Raw genomic sequence first — 10,062 nt, 5'->3', positions numbered from 1 at the left:
CGATCACCTGTCCCGGTGGGCAGAGGCGGGCCCCGATCACCTGTCCCGGTGGGCAGAGGCGGGCCCCGATCACCTGTCCCGGTGGGCAGAGGCGGGCCCCGATCACCTGTCCCGGTGGGCCCCGATCACCTGTCCCGGTGGGCAGAGGCGGGCCCCGATCACCTGTCCCGGCGGGCCCCGATCACCTGTCCCGGTGGGCAGAGGCGGGCCCCGATCACCTGTCCCGGCGGGCCCCGATCACCTGTCCCGGTGGGCAGAGGCGGGCCCCGATCACCTGTCCCGGTGGGCAGAGGCGGGCCCCGATCACCTGTCCCGGTGGGCCCCGATCACCTGTCCCGGTGGGCAGAGGCGGGCCCCGATCACCTGTCCCGGTGGGCAGAGGCGGGCCCCGATCACCTGTCCCGGTGGGCCCCGATCACCTGTCCCGGTGGGCAGAGGCGGGCCCCGATCCGATTTCAAAGGTATAAAAAAGGTGAGTATATGCGCTGCAGAGACTGAAGCAGTGGGGGAACAAGGAGCGGTGAGTATTGTATTTTTCTTAAAAATAAAATCAGTGAGTACATGGTGCCCATAATACTGGAAAACTGTGGGCTGCATTTTACCCTATGGGGGGTGGGGGGGTTGAGCTTCACCCTATGGGGGGGTGGGGTTGCGTTTTACCCTATGGGCGGGTGCATATTACTGTGAGGAGGACCATGGGGAAGTGAATTATGCTCTGTGGAGGACTATAGTGAGTATTTTATTGTATGGAGGATTATGGTGGCGTGTTATACTATGGGGGGCCATTATAATATGTGAAGGGTTATGTGTGGGGCCATTATACAGTATGCAAGCAATTATACAGTGTTAAGGTTTGTGTGGGGTCCATCATGCTTGGATTGAAGTGAATATCCAGCTCCAGTAAAAAAAACAAATGGATTGTTGTGACACCATTTAGCTGTAGTTGGGGGTTTGGAAGGTGTAGAAAATGTGCAACACCGAACGCGTTTTGAACACTCTGCATGTTCTTAGACTCCTCTTTTGTGCATCTTCCAAACCCCCAACTACACCTAAATGGTGTGTCACAACAATGCCATTGTTTCAATCGTTCTTATAAAGATTTTTTTTGTACTGGATTTGGATGCACCTTGCTTCTACATCTGGCAGAGACTGGATCCTGTGCTTCGTTATATGGAACCCGCCGGGAATCCTTCAAGGGTGAGCTGAATATTACTCTGACCTATGTGGTGTCCATCATACTGTTTGGAGGGCTAGTGCAGACTATTATACAGTGTGGGGCCATTATACTGTATGTAGGCCCATTACACTGCATGGAGGGCTGTGTGGGGGTCAAAGTTGGGGGATTACTGTGTTGTGGTCACCTTACTTTGCCTTGGGAGTTGAGGGGGGGGGGGCACAGTTTGATGACCCTACTGTACATGTGGAGGTTAAGGTAGAGGAATTCACCATGGGGGGTATCATACTGTTTTTGGGGGGCACTTTTGTTGGCATCATACGTTATGGTGGCAATGAGAGGGGAATCTAGGACTTCAGCAGGAGGAAAATTACTATGTAAAGGCTGGAAAGTTGTGACACTGACAAATATAATTTTTTTTATTCATTTCTTTTGAAGGGAGAGACCTCAACTCAAACTTCTGCTATGGGCCCGATGATTTCTATGTACGCCCCTGCCCCACGGCATCAATATACGCGCACAGCACTGCTACAGCAATACACAGAATTAACAAAATGAAGGTGAGTGACCCCCTAACCTATTAGCCCCCTGTGCAGCTGCACTGGTTGCACCAATGATATCCACTTAGTCTAGTAAAATCTGTCATCCCTTATCAAAGCTGAGCAACAAACTCTCCTAGTTACCCACAGCAATCAGAGATTAAAAGGGTATTCCCATCTCCAAGATCCTATCCCAATATGTAGTAGGTGTAATAATAATATTAGAAAAAACCTCAATTAGAAATGTGGAATAGTTTTTCTGCTTCGCTGTGTCTCTTCCCTCATGTGCAGGCATTGCAGGACCTTAGGTATCCATGGTTACGACCACTAGCAACTAGATAACTGGTGGTTGTAAGCATGGATATCTAATATTATTATTATTACACCTACTACATATTGGAAGAGGATTTTGGAGATGGGAATACCCCTTTAATAAAAGCTGAGCTCTGACTGGTTGCTATGGGTAACGAGAATAGTTGTAATGCTGCTACATAATCTACATAATTTCTCACCTTTCTCATCAGTCAGGTGGATGTGACGGGGTCCTGGGTCTCCTCCTCCGCTTCCATCCGCTCAGTCTTGTCATGGCTCAGTGAAGGCTAAGAAGCGGGTTATTCTGTTCTTCTTGGCTTCTCCTGTCCCTATTCTCCAATCGATTCTTCTTGCCTTCCTTGTGGTTTCTAAGCTCCCGTGTGTCTCCTCTCACCTGCGCTCCTGTGTATATAGGCGCCTGCCATTGTGATGTCATCGCTATGTCATAAATTCCACATTCCGGCACCTCCCATTGTGATGTCATCGTTGTCATAGATTCCACATTCCGGCACCTCCCATTGTGATGTCATCGTTGTCATAGATTCCACATTCCGGCACCTGCCATTGTGATGTCATCGCTATGTCATAGATTCCACATTCCGGCACCTGCCATTGTGATGTCATCGCTATGTCGCCATGCTTCCACATGCTGGTATGTGCCTCTGTGATATCACAGCTTTGGCCAATATGGCTGTAGTCCTGGGGCAGCATAAGTCACATGACTGGTACAAGTCGTATGGTTCAGGACATTGCAGTCCAATTGAAGAAATCATTGCTTGATTACAATCCGGTTTTCCACACAATTTACCTCACACACATTATTTACACCAGTGCATTATTAATGGCCGTACAGAACTAGGCCTCAAAAAGGCTGGGTTTATTGAGGTCCTGACGACCAGGTAATGAAGGGTTTATTACAGGGTTTGATATGGAGGTTGGATGTGGAACTAGGAATGTGATAGGCTGGTGGAGTTATAGTGAGATTTATATAATAGGAGGGCAGCCATCTTTGGCGTGACATTCAGCGCTGGCTTCACTTTCCTCTCCTACAGACAACATTGACATCTGGAGGAAGTGGGAGAGCAGCTGCAGCGGTCAATTCCTCCAAAGTACGAGTGAAGATGACTCGCCCCCTGGGCCGCGTGGGGAACCCGGAGCCGGGCCTCTGGTGGGATGCTGGGGGTGGTAGTCTCAGTGTGGCGGCGACCCGGTCCGTGGCTCAGGGTGGTCAAACCAGTGGCAGTCTTAGTGTAATAACAAATGTCCGACTACGCCACCCGTGGATTGCAGTCAGTGAGGACCGCCGCTGTGCTGCAGGCCGCTGAGGCTGATGTTGTAAGCGCAGCCAAGTATGGGATAACTCCCCACGGGAGAAGTATAGCCTCAGGGCAGCTAGTGTGGATGATGGGAGTGATGGTGTGAGCGTCCCTGTACTAATGGTGCTGGTGCGGCGATGAAACAGAGACGTGTGGTGCAGTTCAGGGTCTTTACTGATGGTATAGAGCAGACCTTCCCGGGAGTACTGGTTAGCAGTAGAGGCCTGGTCAGTCTGTGAGCAAGCAGGATCTCCCCCTGGCCAGGTGGAGTTGTAGGCCTCCCCGTCTATCTGCACTCTTTCCTGGCTACCTTGCTCTATGCGGGTAGAAGTAGCCCACGTCCCTGAGTATACTGTGTGGTGCTCACCCGTATGGCCGGTGACTTGGGGCCTTCTGTTAGCCTCCGCTCCACGACGGCGGTGCTGGTCCCTTAGTGTCTTCAGCCAAGGCGAGCTATCTAGCTTCCAGCCTCTGGCACTCACTCCTGCTCCTACAGAGCTCTTGCTGTATCTTTCCCTCTCCAAGCTCTGACTCACCTAATCCCGCCCCAGACCCAGTTTATAAGGGCAGATTCCTCCCCTCCCAGGTCTGGGCGGGCAGTGTTGCATGCTTAGGGCTCCTGACCAGAGAAACCTCCCACTTGCTCTCAGACATAATATTTCTATTACTGTGGCAACCAGACCCCTGGGGTGCCACATTCCCCCCTAGTAAATTTTAGTACTCCGGGACTAAACACATTTTTAAAGAAACATAAATACAAGGGTATAAACGATAATACAATAACATATTTACAAGAAGCTTTAGTTCTTTAAAGGTCACGGCGTGTCCGCAACCGGGTGTCCATATCACCCAAGGTGAAGTTTGTGAAACAAGAGGGTGTCCATGTCACCCAAGGTGAAGCTTTAAGCGAAGTAGGGGACCTGTCCAAAGCAAACCCCTTGCGTTGGCCTTGGGCGTGGCTGCAAGGCTGAAGCTAGCTACTTTGGGCCGCAAGGAGGCCACGCCAGACAGGTTTTCTCTTCTGCGGCCACCTTCGCAAGAGGCACAGTGTGCAACTATCTACAAGATTGTTCCGGTTATCCAGCGTCCATAACCTGTTAGTCCAAATAAATCTGCAGGGTAACTGAGAAACATAATTAATAACAGGCAACAACAAAAACCATAAACATTTTCAAGAAACAGGTAAATTTACAGTGCATTACTTTATATTTTCCAGCGAGCGGGCATCTGACCTCTAGTGACTCTAGTGGACCTACGGAGCTCACTAACTGGTCCTGCACTACAGGGTGTAGGATGTGTTATGGGTAAGCTGGGCAGCTGTCTGCGCACTCTTTGGCTCACTAGGGGCACGGCAGGCTCACTACTAGCAGAGGGTTGATCCTCCTGCGCTGCTGGTGTGGACTCTTCTGCCTCCTGGGCTGGCTGCTCTTCCAGCTCTACCTGGTCTTCTGTAGGCACTTGAGGGGCTGGCTGGAGAAAGGTGAGGACGGGCACCACGATAGCGTTGTTTACTTGTGTCCAGGACCGGGGAAAGTCTCCGAGTACGGTGCTGATCATTTCCTCCTTTTCCTCTACGGGTTGAGGGTCTTCCTGATCTTCATCCGTGTTTTGCAACTTCTCGGGGCACTTTTTCAGGTGGTCTCTGGAGACAGTGGCTGTGGTCTCTCCTCCATCCTTGCTGATGACGTACACCTTTGGATTATTGTGGCTTGAGGGCAGTACGGTGTTCGGGTCCTTTTCCCACTGGTCGTCCAACTTATGGAGCCGCCTTTTTCTTTTCAAGACCTGCTCTCCAGGTACCAGGGGAACAGCGGGAGCATGTTGGTTATAAGTCCTCTCCTGCCTTTCTCTTGATTGACAGAGACTTCGCTCGACGCTCTCCTGTACTTTCCGGTACTGCTGCTGCCGTTCTGTATCCCAGTCTGCCTCTGGCGAGGTGTCCTCAGGTGTCAGGACTCCCATATCCAGGTCAATAGGCAGCTTACCAGGTCTTGCTCTCATTAGGTAAGCCGGGGTACAGTTGGTGGAACCTACCGGGATGTGGTTGTACAGGTCCACCAGATCGGGCAGTTTCTCAGGCCACAGGCTGCGTTCTTCCAGGGGCAATGTTTTTAGCAGATCTATCACCACCTGGTTCATCTTTTCGCAGAGTCCGTTGGTCTGCGGGTGATAGGCCGTTGTTCTTATCTCCTTGCAGCCATACAGGTTGCAGAACTCCTGGAAGACCTCTGCTTCCAAGGCTGGTCCTTGGTCTGTCAACACTTGCTCCGGGTACCCGTGTGGACGGCTGAAGTGCTGCTGGAAGGCTCTAGCTGCTGTTTGAGCCGTTAAGTCCTTGACGGGAACCACCACCAGGAACCGGGAGTAGTGATCTACGATTGTGAGGGCGTAGACATACCCAGATCTGCTCGGAGCCAGTTTCACATGGTCCAGGGCTACCAGTTCCAGTGGCTGTCTGGTGATGATGGGCTGCAGGGGAGTCTTCTGGCTGGCACGGTCCTTTCTTCTTAGGTTGCACGGGCCACAGTCTCTGCACCACCTCTCGATGACTCCTCTCATGCCTACCCAGTAGAACCGTTCACGCAACAAGTACTCCAGCTTCTTCCATCCAAAATGTCCTGCTCCGTTGTGGTATGCCTCCAGAACCATAGCCGCGTCTCGTCTTGGGACCACTACCTGCCAGGTCAACTCATGTGTTCGAGAATTAACCATTCTTCGGCACAGCTTCTCCCTGTAGAGGAACAGCTTACTTTTCTCCTTACACAGTTGCTTGGTCTCCTCCGGAGTGTCTGGGTCAAGACGGGCATCGGCCTGTGTCAGCATTTCCTTCACCAGACGGACTGCGGGATCACTGTCTTGCGTTTCCGCCCAGCTGTAGTGGGGCAAGGGATTGAACGTCACAGAGCGCCTGTCCTTCACACGGTGGGAATACAGGGTAATCCCATGACGGTGGAACGCAGGGAGCTCAACTTCTTCTGGATCTTCCCCTACATCCGGTAAGTTTGGCATTCTAGACAGGGCATCCGCGTTGGCATTTGAGCGTCCCGCCCGGTATTTGATGGTGAATTCATAGTTGGACAGGCGGGCCATCCATCTCTGCTCCAGGGCACCGAGCCTTGCAGTGTCCAGGTGTGTCAACGGGTTGTTATCCGTGTACACGGTGAACTTGGAAGAGGCAAGGTAATGCTTGAAACGTTCGGTCACTGCCCACACCACTGCCAGGAACTCCAGCTTGAATCCGCTATAATTATCAGGGTTCCTCTCCGTGGGCCGTAGCTTTCGGCTGGCGTAAGCGATTACCCGTTCTTACCCCTGCTGGATCTGGGACAGTACGGCTCCTAGCCCGATGTTGCTTGCGTCCGTGTGGAGGATAAAGGGCTGGTTGTAATCAGGGTACGCCAGGATTTCATCCCCCGTGAGGGCCATCTTCAGCTGGCAGAAGGACTCCTCTTCCAGCTTTTCCCACCTGAAGGGCGGCTTCTGGTTTTTAGCTTTCCGAGATTGACCTATCAGGAGGTCCTGCATAGGGGCTGCCATTTTGGTGAAACCGGGAATGAATCTTCGGTAGTAGCCTACCAACCCGAGGAACTGCCGCACTTCCTTTATGCTGGAGGGTCTTGGCCAGTCTTTAATCATGGTGATCTTATCGGGGTCGGGAGCCACTCCGTCAGCACTCACCACGTGTCCCAGGTATTGCACCTTTGGTTTCAGGAGGTGACACTTGGAGGGTTTCACCTTTAGGCCGTAGCTTGCCAGGGCATCAAACACTTCTGCCAGGTGTTTCAGGTGGTCCTCGTAAGTCTTGGAATAAACAATGGCATCGTCCAGGTTTAATAGGACCGTCTCAAAGTTCCGGTGTCCCAGACAGCATTCCATCAACCATTGGAAGGTTCCTGGTGCCTTGCAGAGCCCGAACGGCATACAGTTAAATTTGCTGAGACCCATCGGGGTGGTGAATGCGGTCTTCTCCCGGTCCGCCTCTGCCACAGGAACCTGCAGTACCCGCTAGTGAGGTCCAAAGTAGAGAAGAAGTTAGCAGATTTTAATGCAGCTAAGGACTCTTCTATCCTTGGTAACGGGTACGCATCTTTGTGTGTGATACGGTTGACCTTCCTGTAGTCTACACACATTCTCATGGTGTTGTCTTTCTTTTTCACTAAGACTAGTGGAGCTGCCCAGGGGCTACAGCTGTCCCTAATTACCCCAGCCTCCTTCATGTCCTTTAACATCCCCTTGGCGTGCTGATAGTGTGCAGGGGGTACGGGTCGGTAACTCTCCTTTATGGGAGGATGGTCTGCCGTGGGGATGTGATGTTCTACCCCCTTTACTCGCCCAAAGTCTAGCGGGTGTTTGCTAAACACTCTCTCGTACTCCTGAACCACCCGGTAGACTCCCTGTTTTTGGTGTGAGGGAGTGGAGTCAGTACCCAAATGCAGTTGCTGACACCAGTCCTCCATTGGTTTCTTTGAGCCGTTACCTTCCTCTGGTTGAGATGGAGGCAAGGGTTCCACGGCCTGTACAGAGTTCTGGTTTATGGTGAACAATTTGGCTAGCGTGGCATACCGGGGCAGGTATACTTCTCTCTCCCCGATATTTATGATGCGGACGGGCACCCTCCCATGACGTACATCGACCACCCCCCGTGCTGTCAAAATGGTGGGCCTACTGTCTGAGTAGACGGTTTCTACCATTGCTTGGTAGTCTCTACCTCTTAGACCAATAGCTGCCCGGCACCAAATCATCATCTCACTTTTTGGGGGCATGGCAATAGGGAACGGGTCACACATTCTCACGCTACCTATCTCACCACCAGATAGTTCCACTTGTTGCTGCTTCATCAGTGCCCGGATCTCTTTTTGGAGCACACGCTGCTGGCTGGAACTGGCGTTCTTGGCAACCTGCTGCAAAATAAGAATCACCTCTGCAAGACAGTTTTCAATTACGTTAGTACCTAGGGTTATTTTTGGGTGACTCTCGCGACGGTCAATGTCCACAATGATCAGTCCGTGTGCCGGCAGTTCAACTTTACCGACCTTGATGGTCACTTCTTTAAATCCTATCTGTGGCACGGGCTGACCATTGCTGGCGATAATGCTCAGGTCGTCATCTGGGTAGCCGGTTATGTCCGAGTCATTCCAGTACCGCTTGAAGAGCACGTACGGGATGGTGGTGACCTGTGACCCGGTGTCCAGTAGGGCACTCATAGGAATGCCGTCCAGTACCACAGGCAAGACCGGACATCCCCCTACGTACTTGTCACGCCAGTTCGATGGGCCTGATTATCTTAGGCCTGGGGGTTGGCCTTCTACCCCAGGTTGTGCCCGTTTAAATGACCGTACCTTGCCATATGTCCGGGTTGATTGCAGTGGCGGCAGATGGGTCGTCCGTCCTCGTTGTACCTGTCGCTGGGTCTCCCTCTGGCCGGTGGGGTCCTCCTCAGTCGGCGCCACGGGACGTCCTCCGTTCCAGATGCCAGCTGGATCTTTCCTGGAGAAGAGACCTGTAAAGACTGCACAGTTCTGGTTAGCGCGGCAACGCTCTTAGTCAGCTCTTGGACCTGATGGTGCAGGTCTGTAGTCGGGTTATTGTTCAAAGCCTGCGCATCAGCTCCCACAGGCCCTGCAGACAAGGGCGCCGCGTCCTGGTGATAAGTGATAGCAGGGCGCCTGTGGGTCACAGCGCCACCTGGTGCCGGTTCTCCGAGCACCCGGATGGCTCTGTCCTTGAACTGTACAAAGTCCAGGTCAGGGTCCTGTAAGGCCATTGCCCGCAACTGGGTTCGGTGGGCATTGCACAGTAGACCCTCAATAAATTGTTCGGTCAACAGCTTGTCTTCATTTCCCACGCTGTCAGGGTCTGCCTGCTTAATGGCTCTCAGGGCCTCTTGTAGGTTTAGAGCATAGTCTCTTATACTTTCATGTGCCCGTTGTTTGCACCCGTAAAATCTGAGCTTTATTTTGGCTGAGGTTCGGGTATCAAATGTGTCTTTCAGCCGGGCTAGTATTTCTCTGACAGTCCTCTTCTTCCCAGGTGACCAGGACTTTACCTCCCTTTGGACTGCCCCGATTAACTGGGCCACCAGGATGCTTACTTTTTGCTCTTCCATGAGGGGGTATACCTGGAAGAGGCTATCTAATCTTTCCCTAAAGTCACTTAGGGTATGTGACTCCCCTGAGTACTGGGGTAGCCAGGTTGCCCTCGGGATATAGGGCATGGTGAATGGCATGACCGCTGCAGCGGTTGCGCTGGCGGCCGGTGTGGCGGTGGAGCTCCCCTCGGTATCCGATATCCTTCTACCCCCCTAGTGGACCGTGGCCTACCTTGCGATGCTCTTCTTCCGTAGGCTGCGGCTCCGCAGTCAATCGTCGGGGTAGAGGACCTGGCGTCGCACTTCGATGACGTCAGCGTCGCTCTTCCTCCCTTCCAGGACGTTGCGCAGCGTCAGTGCGTGGGGCGGAGCTTCGGCTCTCGCGCGCTTTCGGCGTCCACGTCCCTCTTCTTCCCGTGCGGCGTCCCGAAGATGGCGTCCGATGGCGGGAAGTGGCTGCGGATGGTGGGAAGACTGCAGAAGATGGCGGGAAACGACCCAAGATGGCGTCCGATGGCGGGAAACTACTCCGGTCGGCGGGAAACTTCGCCACAGGTAAGTACAAAAGTCTTTTTCAGGCACGCAGTACCCGGTGGTTGCGGGCACGAAATCCTGCCGACTACGCCAAAGTTG

This window comes from Phyllobates terribilis, unplaced genomic scaffold, assembly GCF_046119375.1.
Source record: "Phyllobates terribilis strain yellow unplaced genomic scaffold, ASM4611937v1 Scaffold_310__1_contigs__length_2243716, whole genome shotgun sequence".
NCBI lineage: Eukaryota > Metazoa > Chordata > Amphibia > Anura > Dendrobatidae > Phyllobates > Phyllobates terribilis.
Note: the sequence above shows the minus strand (reverse complement) of the source record.